This window comes from Sarcophilus harrisii, chromosome 1 (assembly GCF_902635505.1).
Source record: "Sarcophilus harrisii chromosome 1, mSarHar1.11, whole genome shotgun sequence".
Taxonomy (NCBI): domain Eukaryota; kingdom Metazoa; phylum Chordata; class Mammalia; order Dasyuromorphia; family Dasyuridae; genus Sarcophilus; species Sarcophilus harrisii.
Window position 1 is genome coordinate 16,026,575 of NC_045426.1, and position 24,482 is coordinate 16,051,056.

The 24,482-nt window shown below is 38.9% G+C and overlaps 1 pseudogene; it reads left to right on the plus strand.

Moving 5' to 3' along the window:
* The first annotated feature begins 328 nt into the window (after window positions 1-328).
* Window positions 329-4,975, plus strand: LOC100929297 (annotated as a pseudogene).
* The last annotated feature ends 19,507 nt before the right edge of the window (window positions 4,976-24,482 follow it).

A 24,482-nucleotide genomic window follows, 5' to 3' on the forward strand; every position in this document is an offset into this window, starting at 1 on the left:
TGGAACTGGCCTCAATCATCTCACTGTTTATAGCTTGACTTCTGAAGGAATGGTTTTGATATCTTCCAGGCATAGATTTTTTTTTTCCATTTGAAAATGTGAATTGGCTGTTTGCCTTGACTCTCCAAGAACGGTGACTCTTCTAAGTTAGAGGCTACTAATTGACATCCAGCTCCCTAATCTAGCTTGTAAAACCATAGATTTAGAAGTGAAATGGGTTTTGGAGATTATTTAGTCTTCTCCTTCCATACAGATGAAAGCCAGACAGATGGTGAAGTGCCTCATCCCCAGCCAGTAAATAACAGCGAGCATTTGAACCTGGGGCTTCAGGTTCCCAGCCCATTGATTTCAGCCTTGTCCCGCCCCTCTCCTGCATCTCTTCTGCCCTTAGAGCTCGTCCCCAAAGGTTTCATTGTACTTAGAGCTCGTCCAGAAAGGCCAGAAAGGGCCATTTCAATAGAGCCCGTGTGCATGAGAAAGGCGAAAGTAATTGGGAAGTCTCCAAAAGGAGGCCCCCGGGCTTGTGGATTTCATTAGGTGTTGGTCGGGCGCCTCCCGCCTTTGGGAGGTGGGAGGCTGCAGGGAGGCCGAGAGGGCAGGGGCGCAGCCAGCCGAAGGTGGACTTTCTTGGACCCGGTCTGGGGGCCAGGCAGGTGTGGGCAGTCCCTCTTCTGCTCTGCTGAGGGACAGTGAGGCTAAGGTGGGTGGCTTTTCCCAGGAAGGGCAGTTGCTTGGAGGGAAAGTTTTATTTCTGCCAGTACTAGGGGTTGAGCCACAAGGAAATGCCTGCAGAGTCTTTAGGGAACAGAGCCAAGTGATGGAGGATTTTCAGGGGGCTTTGGGAAGGGTGTAGACAGGTCCTGGATGAACTTTTGAGGCCCCAGAACTGGAGGGAGTGAGAGCTGACCACTTACACCCCCTCCTCATCTTCTGCAGCCTCCATCCCACTCCCCTTGCTGATCTCCACCCCCCATCCTCCCCATCCCAGGAAGTGGCTGCTGGAGTCCGCAGCCTGGGGGGAGTTGGGGAGGGGTAGGGCGGACATTGGGCTGTGGGCCGCCCCCCCTCCCCAGGAGATGGGCGGGGCAGGCTCTCTGGCTCTGGAGTGACCACAGCAGCGGCCGACGCAGCAGTAGCGGACCCCTTTTTGGACCCTGATCTGCCCGAATGACACGCCGCCGCCGTGCTGACGCGGTTCGCTCCCCGGCTCTGGCGTGGCGTGGCGTGGCAGCTGCAGCGGGGCTGGGCCATGCACTTCAGGCGCGGCCCGCTTCCCCTCGGCCTCTTCTGCCCAGCTGGGAGCAGTGGCGCAGCGCAGCGCTGGCCGGACCCAAGATGGAAGCAGGCCCAGGGTGACTTAACAGTTTGTTGGGGGAAGGAGGTGGGTCCGGCCAGGCCCCGCCCCGGCCGGCAGCCCGCCCCACGCCACGTCTGACCATCTGACCAGCCGTGGGGGCGGCCCTGTGCAGCTCCTCCCTGGGGCGGAGAAGGAGGCGATGATGGCGGGCGAGCGCCTGTTACTGGGGGATGACTTCCTGTCTCCGCCAACGCCTCCGCCGCAGCCATCCCTACTGCCGGTGCTGCAGTCCCGGCCGCAAGAACCAAACCTGGAGCCGGAGCCGGAGCCTGAGCCAGAGCCGCAGCCGCAGCCGCCTCCGCCTCCGGAACCGCAGCCGCAGCCGCAGCCAGAGCCCGAGCCGGAGCGAAAGCAGGAGGTGTCTGTGTCTGAATGGCGCTACAGCCACGAGAGTGACCGGCACTGGGGGCTGCGGAGAGAATTCATCTGCCGGCACCTGCAGAACTACACCGGTCCGGGCGAGTCTGACCAGCTGCAGTCCCTCTCCACCGCCTGGACAAACCACGTCTTCCTGGGCTGTAAGTATAGCCCCCAGTTGATGGAGAAAATCCTCCAGATGGCAGAAGGCATCCATATCGGTGACATGCCTTCGTTTGAACTGGTGGTGCCCGAGACATCCAAAGGGCAGAAGCGACCCATTTCCCCCTATGTAGGGCTCAGTGGTCTTAAGAGGAAAGCGGTTCCTAGATTCCCCCGTTTTGAGCCTGTACACTTTGTTGCCGGTAGTAAGGAAGAGGAGAGGAGGGACGATCCCATGGACACAGATGCACCATGGGCAGATCCACAGGCTGACACTTTTAGATGGCCAGTAGATAGTCCCAGAAAGTATGGTTCCCGAGAGAGTCGGCCTCATCCCGCAATACCCAGAATGATATCAAATACCGGAGAACTAGCCATGAGTAGTGCATTTCAGCGTCAGGGCTATTACTCTTCTGGGGAATCTCCCTTAGCAACAAAATTGCCAGAGTCGATGCTTGCTGCCAAACAAAATTTGATTGAAAGACTCTCTGCAACTATCCGGAGAAATCTTCCAGATCCAGAGTTATATCTTGGCCCTGAGAAAATGAGTTACACATTTATATTAACTCGATGCATCCAGGCATGTAAAACCAATCCCGAGTATATATACGCTTCTTTAAAAGAAATTGCTCCCTCTGACATCCCCAGAAGCAAGAAATTCCTGACTGATGGCTATGCCTGTGAAGTTAGATGCCAGAGTGTCTATCTGACAACAGGTTATGCTGGCAGCAAGAATGGATCTAGGGATCGAGCTACAGAGCAGGCCATAAAACTTCTGCAAAAATCTGTGGAAGTCAGAGTTGTAAGAAGGAAATATAGACATACTTATCAAGAAGACTTAGTGGTGTTTCCAACTGGCTTATCTTCTTATGATTTCCCACCAGCTCTAAAACCCTCAGAAGACCTTCAGTCTTTTAAGAATGGACCTGGACAATTAAGTTCTAATACTGCTATTGCCAGTTTCAGACAGTGGGCTAATTTTGTCCTTATTGAAAATGCAAGTGATTCTATTGGTATCCTTAACAATTCTGCCTCTTTCAACAGAGTGGCAATTGAATACAAGTACGATATGATGCCAAATCGTTTATGGCGCTGTCAAGTGTTTTTGGAAGGCCAGTGCTTAGCTGAAGGATACGGGAGCAAAAAGACAAGTAAGCATGCAGCTGCTGATGAGGCACTGACTATTCTGCAGAAAACACAGTCTAACATCACGGCCACACAAGTTCAAACAATAGATTATTCTCCCAAAGGATATTCAAGAAAGACTGATCTAAAGGACCTTGTTGTTTATGAAAATTCCGCAAATCCTGTATGTACTCTAAACGATACGGCTCAGTTCAACAAAATGACTGTTGAATATGTCTTTGAAAGGTTAACAGGCCTCCAATGGAAATGTAAAGTAATTCTGGAGAAAGAATTAATTGCCGAAGCAATTGGGTTAAAGAAGAGCGTCAAGCATGATGCTGCAGAAGAAGCTGTGAAAATCCTTAAAAGGACTCAACCAACTGTGGTGAACAACCTAAGAAGGGGTACTATTGATACTGTGATCTCAAGAAATGAAATTCGGGGCCGTTCGGCAGAAGAAGCTTATCAACAACAAATCAAAGAGGACAATATTGGGAATCAGCTGTTGAGAAAAATGGGCTGGACTGGTGGGGGTTTGGGAAAATGTGGTGAGGGTATCCGTGAGCCCATCTCGGTCAAAGAGCAGCATAAACGAGAAGGTCTTGGACTTGATGTAGAAAGGCCAAATAGAATTTCCAAGAGAGATATCGAACAAATCATCAGAAATTACGCCCGCTCATCAAGCCACACAAACTTGACTTTCTCAACTGAATTTACCAGTGATGAGCGAAAGCAGATACATCAGATTGCTCAGAAATATGGTCTTAAGAGTAAATCTCATGGAATGGGGCACGATAGATACCTAGTGGTTGGAAGAAAAAGGCGCAAGGAGGACTTACTGTATCAACTGAAGCAAGAAGGCCAAGTTGGACATTATGAGTTGCTTATGCCTCAAGGATTTTGAGGCCAGAATTGTTTGCTTTGTGAATGCTTATGAAGGCAAATTTTTTGGCATATGTATTAAGTAATTTGAAAAACATTGCTGTATTTTCAGCTTGCAGGAGATATTCATCAAAAATGTTTTACTTTGCTTATTTCATCTAATACTTTCTTGGGAAATTGAAATTTAAAAATGTTCTGTTTAATTGTGCTAGCTTAACATTGACAACAAAGTAGTGCCAGTAATGTGTCTCTGATATTACTAGTTCTTTGAGATTTCAGTAGTTTGTAGTAACAAAAGCATATGTCTGTGTGGAAGAGAGCTGGTGCCATTAAAAATATGGTTCTTTGTTGTTTGCCCTTGGGTAATAAATTTGCATTTTTTTCCCAAAAAGCAAAGCATTTTGGGAAAAAATGTATAAGTTGGTATTAAGTACAATGAAAGTATAACTGGAATTCTAGGATTTCTGAAAATGTCGCACCATTTCATACTTTTCTCTTAATTTGTGTGAAACTAATTACTCTAGAATGTGCTAGCAAGTAAATTGTCTATGCTTTGTGTATAAAAATGTCCTAATAGCTTAACAGCATAATGCTTTCTTAAAGTCAACTTTAGTGTTGTAGGTTATAATTTCTTCTACTTGCAGGATGATGGGAGTAAATTTCTGTACTTTAATTACATCTGTGTTCCACATGAGTTAAGGTAGTTGGGTATTGACATTTTTCCTGTAATTCCTACTTGAGAGTCATTGCAAAGTCTTTTACAATTCTTAAAAATCAAATTGAAGAAATGAAGCTTAATTTAACTTGTATATGTCACTTTAGTAGAGAGTCACGGGATCTTTTCATTGTGATTTTCAGATTGTTTAGATGTGTAGAACATCTAAGGCAACTATGAAGTTGTTGCGGCTTTTGTATAGTGCTAAAGATAAATATACTTGGTGCTTTACTTCAAAAGACGGTTAACTCTTCCGCTCTTAAAAAGCTAACTAAATCTAAAAGACCAAGTTTGTACATATTAACAGCTTTTATTTTTCGTGTATTTCTCAAGTGATATGTTCTCTGAATGTAAAAACTATATAAACAAAATGAGTGAGCTTAATAAATGGAGGCAAAAATGACCAAAATGTTGGTGTGTTTATTTGGGTCGTGGTATAGTACTTGATATTGTGCTTGGGAGAATAAAGTAATTAAACCCTGGGGAAATATTTTATACACTTAGGAAAATATAAAACTTGTTATATTAGCTAATTAGTCTTACCAACATATGGCAGTCAAGGAATTAAGGAACCTTGATTTTCATTTATTAGTATAGCATCCAGAACAAAGAATAAAAACCCCATTGTCCCGGTGATCCATCTATTGGTTAGATGACATCTGGAATACTGTGTTAATTTCAGTGTAATACACTTTAGGAGAGATACAACTGTATTAGTAAGTTAAAGAGTAGTAATACTTATAGTAATAAAGTAATTGGCCTTCAAGCATAGCTGGGCATCCTAGAAGAAGACTGACTTTTTCAGAGTATAGTTAGTAGCAATGAGTTTTAGAGAAGCAGGTTTTGATTTAATGTAAGGAATTATTATCCATTAAAGTTTCCCAAGTTGAAATAGATTATCATATGAGGCAGTGCAGTAGGACTTGATCTTTTAAATTTCCTCTGGATCTCTTCCAATGTATATAGATAATCATTTATGTTGTTAATTACAGATTTTGATGGCATATTCCCAGAATATATTTTTTTAGGGTAACAAGAATTATTTCCTAATCCCTACATAGATTCATACTATCTCATATCTTAGAGTTTATTACGTTGTTAGGTTTTTTTAGTATATGTTAAATGGCTCCATACTGCTTATTGTTGCAAATGTTTATTTTAAACCCAAGTAGAAAAAAACCTGTATTCATCCTGCTTGCTATATTTTATTTGTTTCTTATCTCCCTTAACAAAATCATTTTATGGTGGAAGCCTATCTTCTAAGATGCTGCTGTCTTTAATTCCTTACAATGAGATCCATGTGTGCCTTGGGCACTTATCTATGTTTTAAAAATGTTTTTGCCTATTAACACAGTAGGGCCTAATCATTTAGTCCACCCCACTACTACTAAATAGCTGCTGGGAGGGTCACATCAATTAGTAATTGTTAATTGATTTCCCATCCCCAATCCCCAATTGAGAATATGAATTATAAAAGTCTAAAGGTATCTATAGTTTAGATCTAATATCAAATCATGTATCTCACTCTGGAGAAGGTTCACACCCTCCACCAACAAGCTAACACATTCTCTCATTTATGTATCAGTCTAATTGTTTTCTACACAGTTTTATAGATCCCAGGTCATAAAAGTAGAAGGGACTTCAGAAGCCTTCTTGTCCAGCCTCCTCATTTTATAGATGAGGAACTAAGACCCATCGAGGGAAATTGATGTTTCTAAGGTCTATATATAGGATAGAATCAAAACTTGAAAACATGAATTTTTCTCTTTATTTACTAGTTCCACTAGTTCAAGATAACTTGAATTCTTATAGATCTTATAGATCCATTATTAGTAATGTTCCACATTACTAATTGAACTAATGTTCAACTCTCTGTAGAAATCATCTTGCTTGTATTTCTTCTGCATTCCTTCACTAGGTATCTGAAGTAAAAACCCACAAATTTCATAATTTGCTTGAGTATTTTGTCTTCCTCATATCACAAAAGTTTCCTGTGTGCCAGAACATGCAAAGACAATATAGCTATCAATCAGGTCACATAGTCTCTAGCTTTAAATCACAGCCAATTCATAGTAGCTAACTAAAACTCCAAGACAAGACCAGCACTAGCTAGAATCCATATGAGCTGCTATATAAGAATTCTCAGCTTAGAAATGTCTGAGAGAGATCATCAGCCTAGATTTAAAAAAAAAAACCACCCAGAAAGAGTATAAGCCCTATCCTGCCAATAGTACTTGATTAGCATATTTACACTCTTAGACCATTGCTGCAGTTCTCATAGCTATTTAAAAAATGGTATCTTTTCAAGTCTTTAATTGATGTTTCTAGGATGGGAACATCTATATGTTGCTTACTTTAAAAAATATTTAAAACCTTTTCTTTTTACATACCTATCACTTCCTCCTGTACCACTTCTTGTGCTCTTTTTAGAGAGTCATCTAGTATGATAATTTTTAAAAGAAAAATGGAAAGGGAGAAGAAAGGAAAAATCAACAAAACTGATATGTCAAAAAAAAAAAATGTACCACTACAGTGCAGTGTTCCACATTCATTAATAGGTCCTCATCTCCCCCACACTTTTACAAAGAAACAGAGAAAGGTGTCTTATTTCTCTCTTGTTCTTTGTAATTTGTTTTGCAGTAGTTTTTCCATTTCCATTGTTTTAGTCAGCTCTGATTACTCTGTATCATTTTATGTAAATCTCTACATGCTTCTCTGTATTAAATTATATTTGTCATATTTGCATATCATAGTCTTTGTAAATATTTGTTCTTGGTGTAATCTGTTTTATAATAGCTGGTTTTTCCCCATTTCCATTGTTTTATTCATTTCTTCACTTTGCATCAGTTCATGTAATATTTTCCTGCTTCTCTGTATTAATCATTCTTGTTGTTTTTTACAGCACAATAATATTCCATCACATTCCTGTACCACATTGTGTTTAATCATCCTCCATTTGATGAATATTTACCTTTGTTTCCAGTTCTTATCACAAAAAGTGCTACAGCACATAAATATTTTAGTGAATATGGGGGCCTTTCTTCTTTCAGTGATCTCCTCAAAGCATATGCCTAGTAGCCAGATCTCTTGAGTAAAAGGGAATGGACATTTTAGTTACTTTATTTGCATAATTCCAAATTGCTTTCTCACATGGTTGTACTAATTCACAGTTCCACCAACAGGACATTTTGGATGTGTCAATATTTCTACAACTCCCTCAACATTTACTGCTGTCTTTTGTTATCTTGGCCAATATGCTGGATATAAAGTGAAAACTCGTGCTTACTTTAGTTTTCATGTTTTATTATTAATGATTTGGAGTATACTTAGTTTGCGAAGGTGAATGTAAAACCTCCTTAGCAGATGGACTACATCAAGTTAAAGTCTCATACCTGTCAGTGAGTTGGGGGATGTCTGCATGTGAAGACTTTCCCTGATGGGATGGGCGTGTGCAATCACTTTGTTCCAGTGGCATGAAAGTGTACAAAGTGGATTCTGTGGAGCACTTAGAACTCTTCTAGCACTTAGGTCAGCCACTGCATCCTGGACCATCATCGGTCATCTTGAATTTTGTTCTTCATTGATTCAGGAAGAGAAACTGAAGTTGATGATCTTATGAAACTGCCTCACTTTAATCCAATTCATGCATAAGTCATCACCCTGTGAAGCTTCTTGGAAAAAGAAGAACAAACAGTGACAACACATTAGTTTGCAGTTCTTCTGTTGAGTATAGTTTGTTCATATCCTTTGGCCCAATTTTTAAATTTGTATATCAGAAATCTATGAAACAGTTTAAACTGAGACTAATGCTATTAATAGCTGATGTTTATATTTTATTTTAAGGTACCCAAAACATTTGATTTGCAAAACCTCATTAAACTTACCTCCCCAAAACTCTCTTGGTTGCTTATGTTATTAGCCTTTTTTCTACGTGGTACATAGAAAGTACATACTCCAGAAATCCAGGTGTATGATTAAAAATAAAGGTACATATTAAGAGCTTTGTAAATATTTGTTTTTTATAATTTGTTTTGTAGGTTTTTTTCATTTCCATTGTTTTAGTCAGATTTGATTGGTTCACTTTGCATCAGTTCATGTAAATTTCTCCCTGCTTCTCGGTATTTAATTATTTGTCTTTTTTTTTTTTTTTTTACAGTATAGTAATATTCTAATACATTCCTGTACTACAGTTTGTTTGTGCTAAGTACTGTGTTAAGAACTAAGAATATAAAACAAACAAAAATAGAGTCCCTGCACTGGAGGGATTTACATTCTATTGGAGGAAAATGATTCATAAAAAGAGAATTGGAACAGGATGAGCAGAAAGAGGCTACTTGGGGACAAGGGGACAGGTTGGGTCTGAGCAGGGTTGGAAGGGCTAGGGACCATTTCAGTAAAAACTTAAGTACCTACTGGGTACCAGGCACAGTGTTGAGTTCTAGGGATACAAATAAGAAAAAGATGGATTCTTCCCTCAAGGTTCTTAGAATCTCATGGGTGAGTCCATACTCAAAAAGAAGCTGAAGACAGAGAGGGAGGTCCATGGGGAGTACCTGAGGAAAGGGCCGGGAAGTCCCCTGGAGTCAGCACCCAGCATAGCAAGGAGTCATCAACTAAGTCCAGATCCCAGGCTTTGATAAAGGGAGACTAGAATAGCATGTGTACCTCCTGAAAGAGAGGTTTAAGAAAGAACTTAGTTACTGGAGGAGAAGAAGGCCATGGGGTTCTGAAGGCATTGCCAATGATAGAAGGTTTCTGTGCAGAGGATGGAGAAGGGATTGAGGGATGGACAGAGGCAGAGCCTGGGGTGTGGCTTGCAGCATTCTAAGCCCTTTTGATAACATTTGCCCGTAGGTGGGGCTAACAATTCTCTAAAAAGTCCCTTCTGGATATACTACCTATGTTAGGTCTTAAGCTGATTACAGGCTTACATGGGAGCTATAATAAGTTGGGTTCCAGATCTCTGCAATAAAATCAGTTACATAAAAAGTTTTGTTTACACTATACTGTAATCTATTAGGTGTATAATAAGGTTATGTCCAATGAAACAATGTATTCACCTTAATTAAAATGCTTTATTGCTAAAGTTAAAATGCTAAGCATCATCCAAGCCTTTAGTGAGTCATACTCCTTGTTAGTTGAAGGTCTGGCTCCAGTGTTGATGACTGCTGATTGAATTTCCTGAGATAGGACAGCAATAAAGTTTGCTGCATCTATTGATTCTTCCTTTCACTTGAACTATTTAAGGCCACTGTAGGGTTATTAATTGACCTTCTTTTAATATTATTGTGTCTCAGGGAATGGGGAGGCTTAAGGGTGGGGCAGTCATAGTCACATAAGAGTTGTCAATTAAGTTCATGTTCTTATATGGATAAGGTTCATAGTTGCCCCAAAACAATTATAATAGTAACATCAAAGATCACTGTTCACTGGTCACCATAACAGATAAAGTGACATTGAAAAAGTTTGAAATATTGTAAGAATTACCAATATATGACACAGAGATACAATATGAACACATACTTTTAGAAAAAATTGCACTGACAGACTTTCTCAAAGCAGGGTTGCCACAAATCTTCATTATGTGGAAGGAAAAAATGCATTATCTGTGAAGCACAATAAAACAAGCAATGCCTGTAATTCATTCAAGGTTGGTGAATTTCTTTTACTGAACAAATTAGAAATTAGAAGCACTATAGCGATAGGATGTATGTGACAAATGATACATAACAAACTCATTTATTTGCCTAGTATGCTCTACCTCATGTTTATCATATCTCGAACATTTAATTGAGAACATTATTTAGATATTCCATTATTAGTATATTAATTCAAGTAATCAGATTAAAAAAATAAACTTTGTATTTTAAAAACATTTATTGTTGTAGGCACAGATTGCCTTCATTTTTCTGAAGCATTGTAGGTATTTGCAATGCCACCTGGGTAACATCTCTTTTTGCTCACAATTTGTATTAATAATAAAGCTAACACATTATACAACATTTACACATGTGACAATAATTGATGTTAACATCAATAATTCTTCCAACTTTTCTTCCAACTAGATAATAGGATACTGCCACAACTATCTCAAAAGCCCACAGATGATATATTCCCCACAAGACATGGAACAGCTCACCCATTGTACTTTTGCATAATTATCATGTTCCAACTTGGATTGCTATGTTAACAGTGGGTTTCTATTTCACTTTAAAGGTCTCCAAATCTGAGTGGGCTGTTCCATTTGGAGACAGTTCTTTTGGAGGACAATTCATCATGTGTAGCACCTCAGGAGAGTCAACTTTGTATGTCTGACTAGAATAATTAAGAATGATGTATTCATACACTCCATCCCAGTCAAATCTCAGTTGAATTCAGTAAGCATTTCCGTGCCTATTTTGGGCCATCTATTGTATTAAATTCTGGCAATACAAAGACCCAAAAATTATAATTCCTTCACTAGAGGAGCTCAGATTATATGAGAGATAAATAACTTACACAACAAATTTAATGTAAAATCTAGGGAGAGTTATTCCCAGAGGTAGGGCACATGTCTAATATGAGGGGCAATTTATTAACAGTAGAGCAAGGATCCTAGAAAGTACAATGGGAGTATTGGAGGAAAAATGGAATACGTTCATGAGAAGGATGAGCCTGATATGGATAAGCATAAAAAAGCAGGGAGTGATGGCCAGGAAAGGTTGGCTTTGGCAGACAATTGCTTAAAAACCTCTAGAAGGTCTTAAAATTTAAAACAAAAATACAGTGTGGTGACAATTTATGGTCCTTTCTCTTCAGACTATTCCTTCCAACAGAAAACATCATTATGTCATTGTTATTTCAGCCTCTGAATCACATTCACAAAATCTCACAATTAAAGATATAAGAGGCCAGGGAACAGGACTTCGGAGCTATGGTCCAAAAACTAGCTATTTACTCTGTAGACTTTCTACCCTGAATTGGCCACCAGTCTGAGACCAAGGATATCTCAAGCACCTCTACCTCAGGATAAACTCCAGTGGAGCAGCTCTAACTGATGATTGAAGAATAGGTATCTCAGACCAGTTGGTTCTCAGCACTCTATGGATAACCCGACTACCCCGAGCAGTTTCCTTTCATAAACATTCCCAGAGACTGGCCATTTATTCTGCTGCCATACAATATACTCTGTTTCCCAGCTTTTGTTTGGAGACTAATAATCAAATCAACAGCACCATGTCTGATATGATGATGGAGACACACTCTACTTCATTGGGATTCCATTTAGTATTACCGTGATCTGGAGGCATAACTTGCCCAGGTCAAAAACTCCCTTTCCTAACCACCATTCCCTGCACCCTCATGTCCACCCTTCTCAAACTCTCCCTTTCCACGTTTTTTCTACTCTATCCAACTATTTATGACTTCCAACTCATACTCTATTATTAACTAACTGTCCTTCCTATTAGACTCATGCCCTTTCCTTGGAAATTATCTCATATGTTTTAGTCAGTCAACAAGTATTTATAAAGTACCTACTATGAGCCAGAACCTTGCTTAGTGCTGGGAATATAAAGAAAGGCAAAAACCAGCCACTGCTCTCAAGGACTTCAGTCTAATGAATGGGACAACACACAGCATTCCCCTTGCCTAAGGGATAGCTAATGGAAATTGTCACTTGGGAGATGATACAGTATTATGTGTGAGCAACAGCAAGAAGGCCGATTTTCTTTGTCCATGTTCTTTTTCCTCTTCTCTGACAGCCCTCAAATGTAAACTCTGAGATATTTCTAATGGTTTCATATAGTTCTTCATATAGTAGGGTACACATGACTTGGGAGTCAAGAACCCTGTTTGTGTTTAAAGCCTAACTCAATCTCTAACTTTATGATCCTCAAGAATTATTTGGATTCTCATCTCCAATTTCTTCATCTGTAAAAGCACTCAAGGGACTATTATGAAAAAAATGAAATGATGCATATAAAATGCTTTGCAAAACTTAAATTGCTATTTAAATTTTAATTATATGGTGTGCCTTTAAGATCATTCACAATTTCTGGATTCTCTTGAATTTATAAATGTCCTTTCTAAGGTGTGGGGCCCAAAACTGAGCACAATACTCTATATGTTTTTCACATTCAAATAACAGGCCCAGTTGTGAGTCCAATCAGCTGGAAATACCTTGAAGTGATCTGGAGAGGATCAAGCATCCCAATCATGTCTAGCTCCTCAAAGTCTTCCCAGCTGTTTCCATTTCCTACCCAAGGGGCAAGGAAAGTCCATATTAACTGAATATAAGAAAGTGTTTAGACACAAATACGTAAAGCATGTTAATGAGTAAAATGAATGGATGTTCTCAATACATGCAGACAAATTTGCTACCCTAAATATTATTGATAATTGGAGGGATAGATTTAAATGAATTTATTCAAAACTTACTGTTCACGTACCTTATTAAAAAAGAACTGGATAGATAGAAGGGAGAGGGAGACTGAGTAGCAATGTAGATTTTAAAAAGCTGCTCAGAACTAAGTATGAGAACAAGGCATTTTGGTGAAGAGAATTAAAGGCAAGAACAAGGGATTGTTGCATATGTGATGGCAAACTTAATGGATAAGTGTGTTCTAACTGCTCCACGGGTCATTGCCTGGTCTCTCTTCCTGTCCTTAGGTCTCCCTATTCCCTGAGATACTAACAATATTGAAGAATATTACATAAACTTGGTAAAGCATTGGCCAGATTTGAAATGATTGATTCCATTTTTGAAAGAAGTCTACTATAGGTAAAATGCTATCAAACAACATCATATGCTATAGAGAAATCTTTCATGAAAGGAAGTCAATGCAGCAAATTTCATTGCGTATTTTAAGAAATTGCTATGGCCACCTCATACTTCCAAAAACACTATCCTGATCAGTCTGCAGCTATCAGTATTGAGGCAAAATCTTCTATAAGCAAAAGATTGATTCTGAAGGCTCAGAGGATAGAATTTTCAAGCAATAAAGTAATTTTAATTAAGGCATGTATATTGTTTTTAGACATAATAGTATTGTACACTTAATAGATTACAACATGGTATAAATATAACTCTTGTATGCACTGGGAAACCAAAAAATTCATGTGACTTGCTTAATTGCCATATTTGTTTCATTTCAGTGGTCTGCAACCCTGCCTGCAATACCTCTGAGATATATGTCTATACCATGAGTGCAGTATTAAATGAAAACAACCTTCATTCTAATTAATGCAATGATCACATTTCCAGAGGAAAGCACAAACATTACTCTATATGCAAAGAACAAAAAAAAGTTATATATGAAAGATGACATGCAGCATGGGTGTTAATTTTTTAAGTATTAAAAATAAATTCAGTTTATTAGTTCCAAAGCTGCCCTTCTTGTATCTTTCACTGAACTTCCTTCTGTACTCTTCTGGGCATTAAAAAGATATATTTTTATTATATGTATATATTCACATATATGTTATTTTATATTCTGAATCTAATATTGTCAAAAAAATTCCTTATACAAGATAGAATAGAATAAAAGAATCAGATATGAAACTTATTATTAAATACATCTATTTTTGTATGCAAATTTCTATTACTTGTATGCAATCTCTATTACATCTTTTTATGTAATCTCTATAATATATACCTGTTTTTAAAGCTGATCTGGTTTATGTCCTTCTCAACTTGCTTCTCTTCTCTATATTTTTTAATGTTTCAATGAGCCTCTTTCTTCCTTTAACAACAATGCTCAATGTCAGTCCTATAGTTTCCTCCCCACCCCAATACTCCAATAAAGAAAAACATAGTCCTTGAAACAAATGAGCATAGAGAGGCAAAAACAAATCTACACCTTTGCCTAGTCCAAAAATGTATATATCATTCTGTATCTTGAATCCCTTTCCCCTCTATCAGAAGGTGATGAAACACCTATACTTTGTTAATTTGTTATGTATATAACAAATTTATTTGTTATATTTTGTTTATGCTTTGTTTATATGTATGTAATAAATTAAAAATATGACTTTAAAAGCTGTCCTATTTATCTGTAATTTACTTTATTTTTTTAAGATTGAACTATTTATTTTTTAGTATTTGTTCTTATTTTTTTTTTAATTAAATAACTTTTTATTGACAGAACCTATGCCAGGGTAATTTTTTACAATATTATCCCTTGCACTCACTTCTGTTCTGATTTTTCCCCTCCCTCCCTCCATCCTCTCCCCAAAGATGGCAAGCAGTCCTATACGTGTTAAATAGATTACAGTAGATCTTGGATACAATATATGTGTGCAGAACCGAACAGCTTTCTTGTTGCTCAGGGAGAATTGGATTTAGAAGGTATAAATAACCTGGGAAGAAGAACAAAAATGCAAGCAGTTTACATTCATTTCCTAGTGTTCTTTCTTTGGGTATAGCTGCTTCTGTCCATCCTTGATCAATTGAAACTAAGATCTTGTCTTTGTTGAAGAAATCCACTTCCTTCAGAATACATCCTCATACAGTATCGCTGTTGAGGTATAGAATGATTTCCTGGTTCTGCTCATTTCGCTCAGCATCAGTTCATGTAAGTCTCGCCAATCCTCTCTGTATTCGTCCTGCTGGTCATTTTTTACAGAACAATAATATTCCATAACATTCATATACCACAATTTACTCAACCATTCTCCAATTGATGGGCATCCATTCATTTTCCAGCTTCTGGCTACTACAAACAGGGCTGCCACAAACATTTTGGCACATACAGGTCCCTTTCCCTTTTTTAGTATTTCTTTGGGGTATAAGCCCATTAGTAGCACTGCTGGATCAAAGGGTATGCACAGTTTGATAACTTTTGGGGCATAGTTCCAAATTGCTCTCCAGAATGGCTGGATGTATTCACAATTCCACCCACAATGTATCAGTGTCCCTGTTTTCCCACATCCCCTCCAACATTCTGCATTATCTTTCCCTGTCATTCTGGCCAATCTGACGGGTGTGTAGTGGTATCTCAGAGTTGTCTTAATTTGCATTTCTCTGATCAATAGTGATTTGGAACACTCTTTGTAATTTACTTTAACCAGCCCTCTGTTTTCTCTTCACTTTTTTTCTTAAAGAACATTTAACTTTTGTATCTGCCCTCAATTCCTTTACCCTAACTAAAAAGAAAAATAAAACTCTTGCAACAAATGTGCATCTTCAAGAAAAATAAATTCCCATATTGGTTCTGTTCAGAAATTTATATTTGATTCTGCATTTTGAGAATGTCGCCTTTCAGGAGGTGGGTATCATTCTTCATCATTCATACTCTTGAGTTTTGCATGGTGATTACACTGATCAGAGTTGTTAAAACTTTCAAAATTGTTTTTCTTTACATTACTGTTGTTATTGCTTAAATTTTTCTTCTGGTCCTCACTTTACTTCATCAACTTATACAAATCTTCCCAGATATCTCTGAAATCAAGACTTTCCTCATTTCTTATGAAATAATGATATTCAATTACATTCATGTACTATAATTTTTCCAGCCATTCCCTATTTGATGGGAACCCCTCATTTAAAAATTTAAAATGCTTTTAAAAATGCTTCATTGATTCTTTTTTTTTTTCTTTTCCTTATTGGGGAGAAAATCATTGCCTTACCTCCTTCAACAGCCACCCTGGTAAGAGAATAGACAGGGTTGGCCTTAGCCATCCCTGCAAATCCTTGAAGATTTTGAGCTTCTCTATCTACTTATCTATTTATCCACTACTATTGTGTTTCTTTCTCTTTTACCTTTTATTTTTCAAAATTATTGTTTTTCAGTTAATTTTTTTATTCCTCTCTTCACCGCTCTCTCCCCCCACTGAAAAAGAAAACCCTTATAAAGAAATAAGATAAATACAAAAAAAACCCTACTATACATTAGCATTATTACAGTTTTATTTCATAGTATTCCCTTTCATACCCTCTGTGTTTCAGCCAAATTCAGTCAGTAGATATTCCTAACGTTGACCTGCATCTCTCATCTTCTTCCATTTACATCAATCAATCTTTTAGGCCTGGAATGCACTTCCTGCTCCTTCCTACCTCTTAAAAATAATTGTTTTATTTCAGGGATCAATTTAGTTTCTGCTTCCTCCATGAAATCTGCCACACATTGCTTTTAGTATTTTTTTTTTTTTTTGCTTTTAGTATTTCTAAGAATAATTTGGGATTCTCAGATTAGAAATATTTTATCTGGGATTCAGTAGCAATGATGACTTCTATTGCTGATCCATGCTACTGTGGAAGTTCCCTGTTATCTCTCATGTTTATAAACTAGCTTGAAGGGATACAGATTAGATAGGTATTTTTACCCTTCTTTTTCTTTCAAACTACATTCTGTTAGTTGATATCGAAAAATCTTGGCAATAACTTGTTTTTCAGAAAACTCTTTATCTCCAACAGATTTTAAATGTATGCTTTTAGTTGATCACTTAGGAGGCATACACTCACTCAGCTTTCTCTGATTTCTTCTGTCTTTCCTCATTTCTTATTCTTGCACTTTTATCAGAACTCGATTCTACCCTGGGGACCTTTGACTCTGATAGTCAGAAAGTTAACAAACATTTATTAAAATGCCAGGCACCGTGCTGAGAGCTGGGAATACAAAGAAAGAAAAAGCACTTGCTTTATCTTGCATGGAATCTGACATCACTTTGTGCTCATTTCCAGCATATGGTACCTCATCATTTACTGCATCCTTTCCTGCTTTACTTTCTTGTTTCTTTTATATATTATCTACCACCATTAAAATGTAGGCTTCTTGAGGGCTGCAACTGTCTTGCTTGTTTGTATTTATATCCTCTATGATTATTACAGTGCCTAACATATACTAAATAGTTAATGCTCGATCCAATGACCGATTCATTCATATATTTTATATTAATATTTTTTCTGTATAGTAATTTATATAGCCCTTTAAGTTTAAAAACTACTTTCATTTCATTCAACCCTACAGAATTAAGTAAAAGTATTATGCTCATTTTTGTAGATGAGGAATATAAGGTTTTAAAAGTACCAGGAAACTATAGCAAGGATCATCCATGACCTAGCAGAGGAGATCTTAGAATACAATATTCCAGAAGGCAAAGGAGTTGGACATACCACCAATAACAATTGCAAAAATTAGTACTGTCGTATGGGGAGTGGATCTTTAATGGATGGAAAATGAATTTTAGGGATTTCTGACAAAAAGTCTAAAAATATGTAAGAATTTTGAAACGAAAACACAGGAGTTCAAAGAAGCCTAGAGTAATTAGAAGTACCTGTACAATGATACAGTGCCAATGTTCTCATGGGATTAAAATAAACAAGCATCCCTTTAGAAACTTTAATGCTTCAAAGGATATTAAAGGCATTAAGAAGAAAGACAAAGTTCTTGGGGGTGGGTTGATTTTGTTGAAAAGGGGAAAGAGAATGGAGATTAAAAGGAGAATGTACTAGGAAGGAGAGGAGATAAGAAAAGGGTGAAACTTTATTTTCTCATAATTAGGGTACATAATGGGAAGAGTGTACAAACAAAAAAGGATAGAGGGAATGGGTATCAGGGGGAAAAGAGAGTTGAACATATACACACACATATATATAGTTTTATGTAGAAATACATTAAACCCAACAATAAAAAATAGAGGAAGGTGAGTTGAGGGAGACAATACCAGGGCAAAAATATTATTAAATTGAACCTGATTATTAAGGAGAGAAATGAGAAAGGAAAGAACTAGAATTTAAAGGGATGCTTTAGATTGCTAATTCAACAATGACTGGACAAATTGTGATTTATAGATGTAATGGAATATTATTGTGTTGTAAATGATGATGGGAGATGAATTCAGAGAAACATGATTAGTAAGTGTGGAACACAAGTCTTTCTTTTTCTTTCTTAATAGTATTTTATTTTTCCAAATATGTGCGGTCAATTTTCAACATTCACTTTTATAAAACTTTGTCTTCCACATTTTTTTCCCTCCCTTCTCCAACAACAAGCAATCTGATATAGGTTAAATATGTGCAATCCTTTTAAACATATTTCTGTATTTGTCATGTTGTACCAAAAAAACAGGCCAGAAAGAAAAAAAAATTCCCACAACAAAAAACAAAAGATGAAAATACTATTTAGTCTCCATAGTTGTCTCTCTGGTTGCGGATGGCTCTTTCCGACCCAAGTCTATTGGAATTGCCTTGAATCCCCACATTATTGAGAAGAGCCCGATCCATCACAGTTGAACATCACATAATCTTGTTACTGTGTACAATGCTCTTCTGATTCTGCTCACTTTTCAGCATCAATTCATGTAGGTCTTTCCAGACTTTTCTGAAATTAGCCTACCCTGCTCATCATTTCTTATAGAACAATAATATTCCGTTACCCTCCTCTGTCATAACTTTTTTAGCCATTACCCAGTTGATGGCCATCCACTCACTCTCCAGTTCTTTGATACTACAAAAAGAGCTGCCACAAATTTTGCATATATGCGTCCTTTTTCCTTTTTTTATCTCTTTGGGCTGATGGATCAAAGCTTATGCAGTTTTATAGCCCTTTGGGCATAGTGTAACATAGTCTTACAAAAATGAATGTTGCTACTTGCTAGCTAGGGAAGGGAGGGGGTAAGGGGTAGGGGTAAGGAGAGCGAAATTTGGAACAAAAGGTTATGCAAGGGTCAGTGTTGGAAAAATTACCCATGTATATGCTTTGTAAATAAAAAGCTTTAATAAAAAAATGAATGTTGAAAATTACCTTTACATGTATTTGGAAAATAAAAATACTATTGAAAATAAAAAAACAATTTAATAAAATAAAACCAAAAAAATTAATGATGATTCTAACAAATATTTATATTACCACTGTTACGTTTTTGCAAAAGTTTTTATATATGGTACATATTTATTTTTCTTGTTTTGGGGCTTGAGCAAATTTGGGGTAAAGGTTGACATATAACTTCACTCAGGTAACTTATGCCATCCAAAGAGAAATAGTCTTTATTAATACAGAAATATGTAATAAGAGTCTTATATATCCTTCATTCCCATTTAATGTAATTAATAAGATGCTTTGTATTTCCAGATAATTTTATTGGATATCCAGATAATATATTGGATGAGAAAGCATTTTTGATTGAGTTACATAATCAAGGGTCTAAAGATGGTATGAATAATTCCTAAATTAAATCAGCTAATAAATCAAGGTATAAAAGCTAGGTATGAAATGAATGAAGAGATGATATTACTCAGGAAATGTGTTGTGATTAAGAATCAGTCATGCCCTATGAAGCATGGATAAAATAATGAGCCATTCCAACAACAGACCAACCTAGTGCTGCCATAGCTCCAGCCAAGCCTCTAAGAGGGAATCACTTGGGATAGGAAAGAGTTTGATTTTCTTTCTCCTTTCCCCATTAAATGATCTTATAATCTTAGAAAGGTCAACAGATTTGGACTTGTCATCAGCATTGAGAGCACAACACTAGTTGATGATACCATCTACATCGGGATCTTACAACTCAAGAAATGGCAGCTGCAGAACTCTGTAAGGGCCCTGATCTTGACCTTTGGAGGTCAACAGAGAGCTATACCAAAGCATAAAGAGTATGAAGGAGGTAAAGGACTTTGAATAACCAGGAATTAAGGGTTATCCTTTAGCCACATGTGCTCTCTAAGCGTTCACTCTCCTTGGGAACTTTGTGTGTACAAAGAATGTATCACAGATTTGGGGGAGGGTAATACGTTTTTGTTCCAGGTGTTCTTACTATAACATCTTAGTAAATATTCCTTTCTAAAAGCTAATTAAGTAGTACATTGGCAATCAGTAGGGAGAGGGGCACACTGGATATGGGCTTATGAACAGCAGTAAAATCCCCTATCTTCTTTCAGGGTTACCATTAGAACCTTGAGGAGAGGGATAGTCAGCCAGCCTCTGGGGCCCTAACCTTAAGTTCCAGTGGAAGTTGGGGAAAGGAGCTCAAGGGGTGCTACCAACATAAAACCGGGGACTGGGACAATGGAAATACATGTTATGCCTAAACCCACTGCCCACAGAGTTTGGTGTCAAGCCATAATTTTTGCCTCGATGATCAGAGATTGCTATGATGGTTTTTGGACAAAGAATTAGGACTCTTTTAGTATTCAGCTTCCAGTATTAGCATATTTTCTGTGAAGATGGGAATAGCCAAAGGAGAATAAAGTTTTTATGTGAAGATTCTTTTTTTTTTTTTTTTTTTTTTACAAACATATTCAAAGATAGTTTTCAACGTTTATAAAACCCTTCCCCTGGACAATTAGCAATCTCATATCAATTAAACATGAGCAGTTCTTCTAAATGTATGTACATATTTGTCATGCTACACACATACACACAAAAGATGAAGTGAAAAAAATGCATGCAAACAACAACAAAAAAGGTGAAAATAACTATGTTACAATGCAGTTTCAATCCCTCTGGTCCTCTTTCTGGGTGCAAAGGGCTCTCTCCATCACAAGTCTATTGGAGTATGCTTGAATCACCTCATTGTTGAAAAGAGCCACATCCTTCAGAATTGATCATCACACAGTCTTTTTGTTGCTGTGTACAATGGTTCTGCTCACTTCATTTAGCATCAGTTCATGTAAGTATTTCCAGGCTTTTCTAAAAGCAGCCTACAATATGAAGACTCTTATATGTAGTAATGCTTATAATTGAAGAGTCTTATAATGTAGTAATAGAGTGGAAATGTAGGCCCTTATTCATATTGCAGAAATTTCAGTTAAAATTCTTCCAATTCACAGATCCTACTTTCTTGCGTGTTCTTTGTCTTTTCCAATTCACAGATCCTACTTTCTTGCGAGTTCTTTGTCTTTTCCCATTCACAAATCCTACTTTCTAGTGAATTCTTTATTTTTTCCAATTCGTATTTCAGGAAGTTGTTGCTCTCTTGTAAGGCTTCTCTTTCCTTTCCCCATTTATCTTCTAACTCTCTTTTGAGACTTTTAATGGTCTCTTCTATGAGAGCATTATGTAAAGGACAGTCTGATGCATTTTTGCTGTTTGAGGTCTCTTCAGGTTTGCTGACCTGCTCTTTTTCTGCATAGAAGCTGTGGATCGTTCTTTTCATCTTTTTATTCATGTTTTAAAGCCTTTAGGGTAGGTCTCCTAGGCAAGGGGGTTACCAGCTTCCTCTGCAGAGCAGGGAAAGATTTAAACCGATTTCCGGCTCCGAGGTATGGGAGTGCTCTGAGTGAGAGTTTTCCCTTCCCCCAACAGGAGGTGGATTCAGCACTGGCCAAGCTATCAAACTGCTTAGTAGGGCTGAGTGGATTAGCGATTGCCCTCGGCTAGAGACTAAGGGTGAAAGTGTCACTGCCCCAGGCCGGAGCCTCTTGTGGGACTGTGAGTATTAGCAGCTGACCGCAGACCGCAGACCGCCACAAACTCTGCCCAGCGTCTCTGCCTGATGCAAATCGGCCCTGGAAAAGCTCTATGGCCCCAAGCCGAGCTCCCCACTGCGCAGATTGGAGGCTAACCCGGGCTGCGTCCTCCTGCCGTGCAGGATCACAACTGCCCCAAGGAAAAGCCCGAACTGCGGGTTGGGGCTGCGCGCTTGTGCTGAGATCTGTGCCTTCACCCTCGGTTTGAGACTCTCCTCGGAACGTAATTTCTCTCCCGGTCTGCGCCGATCTCCCCTGGCCCCGGAACCAACCTTTTTTGGCGAGACTGCAGATTTTCTTCTGCCGGTGAGTTGTTCTACTTCTTATCTTTACGAATTGTAGCAGTCAAGACTATTTTTGAGGCTCGATATAATATTGATAAAGAGGGTAAGAGAAGAGCTTAGAAAGTCGCGTGTGTCTTCTCCGCCATCTTGGCTCCGCCCCCCCCCATTTCAGTTAAAATTCATTTGTGACTTCCAGTAACGTGGGAGAAACAGAACTCGTGAAGAAAATTTGAAAATTGTGAAGAGGCTCAGAGAATAAATTTAAGCAGGAAAAAGTGAAGAGTAGTTTGAGCAGAAGAAAAAGTTGGATTAGAGAAGCCAAGAAAGAATAAGAACAGGAGAGAATAAAGTTAAGATAAATAGGTTGGTAAGAGAAAATAGGAGGTTAGCAGGTTAGGTGGTGTTCTCCTGGCATTAAAACAAGGTGAGCAGAGACAACATGCAATAATAGATAAAGCTTCAGAGTCCCACATCCAGCATATATTAATATCATAGACAGCTCTGCAGTTGCCAGCCTGTATTTGGGGAGGAAATTTCCTATATCAATGAAGTCACACAGATCTAGTTTTAACCACCACTAAACCATTATCCTTCTCCCCTTACCCCCCCCCCCCCAAAAAAAAAAAAAAATCAAGCTTTCATGACTGGAAATTCTGTCTTTTGTAAATGGCTTTTCCTGTTCCCCAACTTCTCTAAAGTGTCCTTTTAACATATCTTTTCTTTACTTAGTGATTTGTACTCTCAACCCCTATTAGATCCTGAGCTCCTTGAGGGCAAAAATGGTTTCTGGCCTTTTTGCTTAGCCCAGAGCCTGGTGGGATCCTTGATCCGTGCCCCTCACAGGGAGCTAGCTGCCTAAAGTTTTCTGGACAGTACCACAAGGAAGTCAGTGGCTGAGGGTCTCCCTTGCAGAAAGCATGGAGGGCAGAACTTGACAGTCACCTGAAGAGTGGCTGAAGCTATATATCTGCCACAGTAAAGTGACTGGGCTGTCTCCTAGGTGAGCACTGGAGCACCTGGTGCTGCAGGTAGCTCCCGGGATGGGCTAGCAGTAGAACTAGCATATCAGGGGCACTAAAGCGAGGCAAATGAAGGGTGGCTTCTCTCCTTCCTCTGACAAGGTTATCTCTTCCTCAAGGGACACAGAGCTATCCCTGGGCCCAATTGGCCCCAGCTTCCCTCATGTACCTTCCTGGTCATCCTAGGAAGTCCTGGCCAAATGCGAGTCCAGGCCTGTGAGACTTGGTGAGGGCCTGAGACCTACATTGCCATAGGTCTGCCTAGAGCTGCCAGCCTGCTGACCAGATGTGTTTCCCTGGGGAGGGGAGAGGCTGAGTCCACCAACACTAAAGACAAGGGCTAAGGTATGTGCTGTGCTAGGACAAAATGACATTTTTGTCAACTGCTCAGCAACCTGCAAGTGCTGCATTTTGTCCCCAGATTGGATTTGAAGTAAGAGAATGCAGAACTCCAAAATAAAGAGTGTGATATGGGTCCCCAGGTACTGCCAGGTAGGGGGAGAGCCAAAAGAAAAAGAAACTAATAGGGATGGGAAGATCTGCTGAGGGTTATGGAGGAAGCTATTTCTCAGCATGACAATGATAATAATGGGCTATCTTCTTGGGATATGAATCCAGCCCGTGGTAGAGGACCTCCCAACACTTGTCAACCCATATAACTACTGTCAATTTCTCAAAATCTCTGTAGGCACAAATGATACCTACTTCAAGGAGGAATCTAGGAAGGATTGCCCCAAACGACAAACTATTGGAGGGCAGAATTGCCACATTTGAGAAAAGGCAGGGACTTGCTTAAGCCTCTCCCAGATTTCTTCCAAACAATTTTTGACACCTCAAAACAAATTCTGGAGTGGAAGAACCCACGAGGTGAAGTAGTTTTCTAGCCTAAGGCAACTTAGAAGGTCAGCAGGAAAGGTCTATCACACTGGGATAAGAGTAGAATGTAATCTAGCTTGGACCTTGTCCCAGCAAACCAACAGCAGGGCTGTGGTGAATCAGTGCTGGCAGTGGCTCTTCTGGAGCTCTTATCCCACAGGGGTCCCTTTGTTAGCACTGGGCACAGGACTCTTGCCCATAGGTGGATCAGGACCACAGTCCCCAGTACCAGGTACTAACACAACAGAGCTTGTGGCTACAGGGGAACAGAGACTCTGGTCACAGCTCCGGGGAGACAAGAATACTTGTGGTTGCTCAC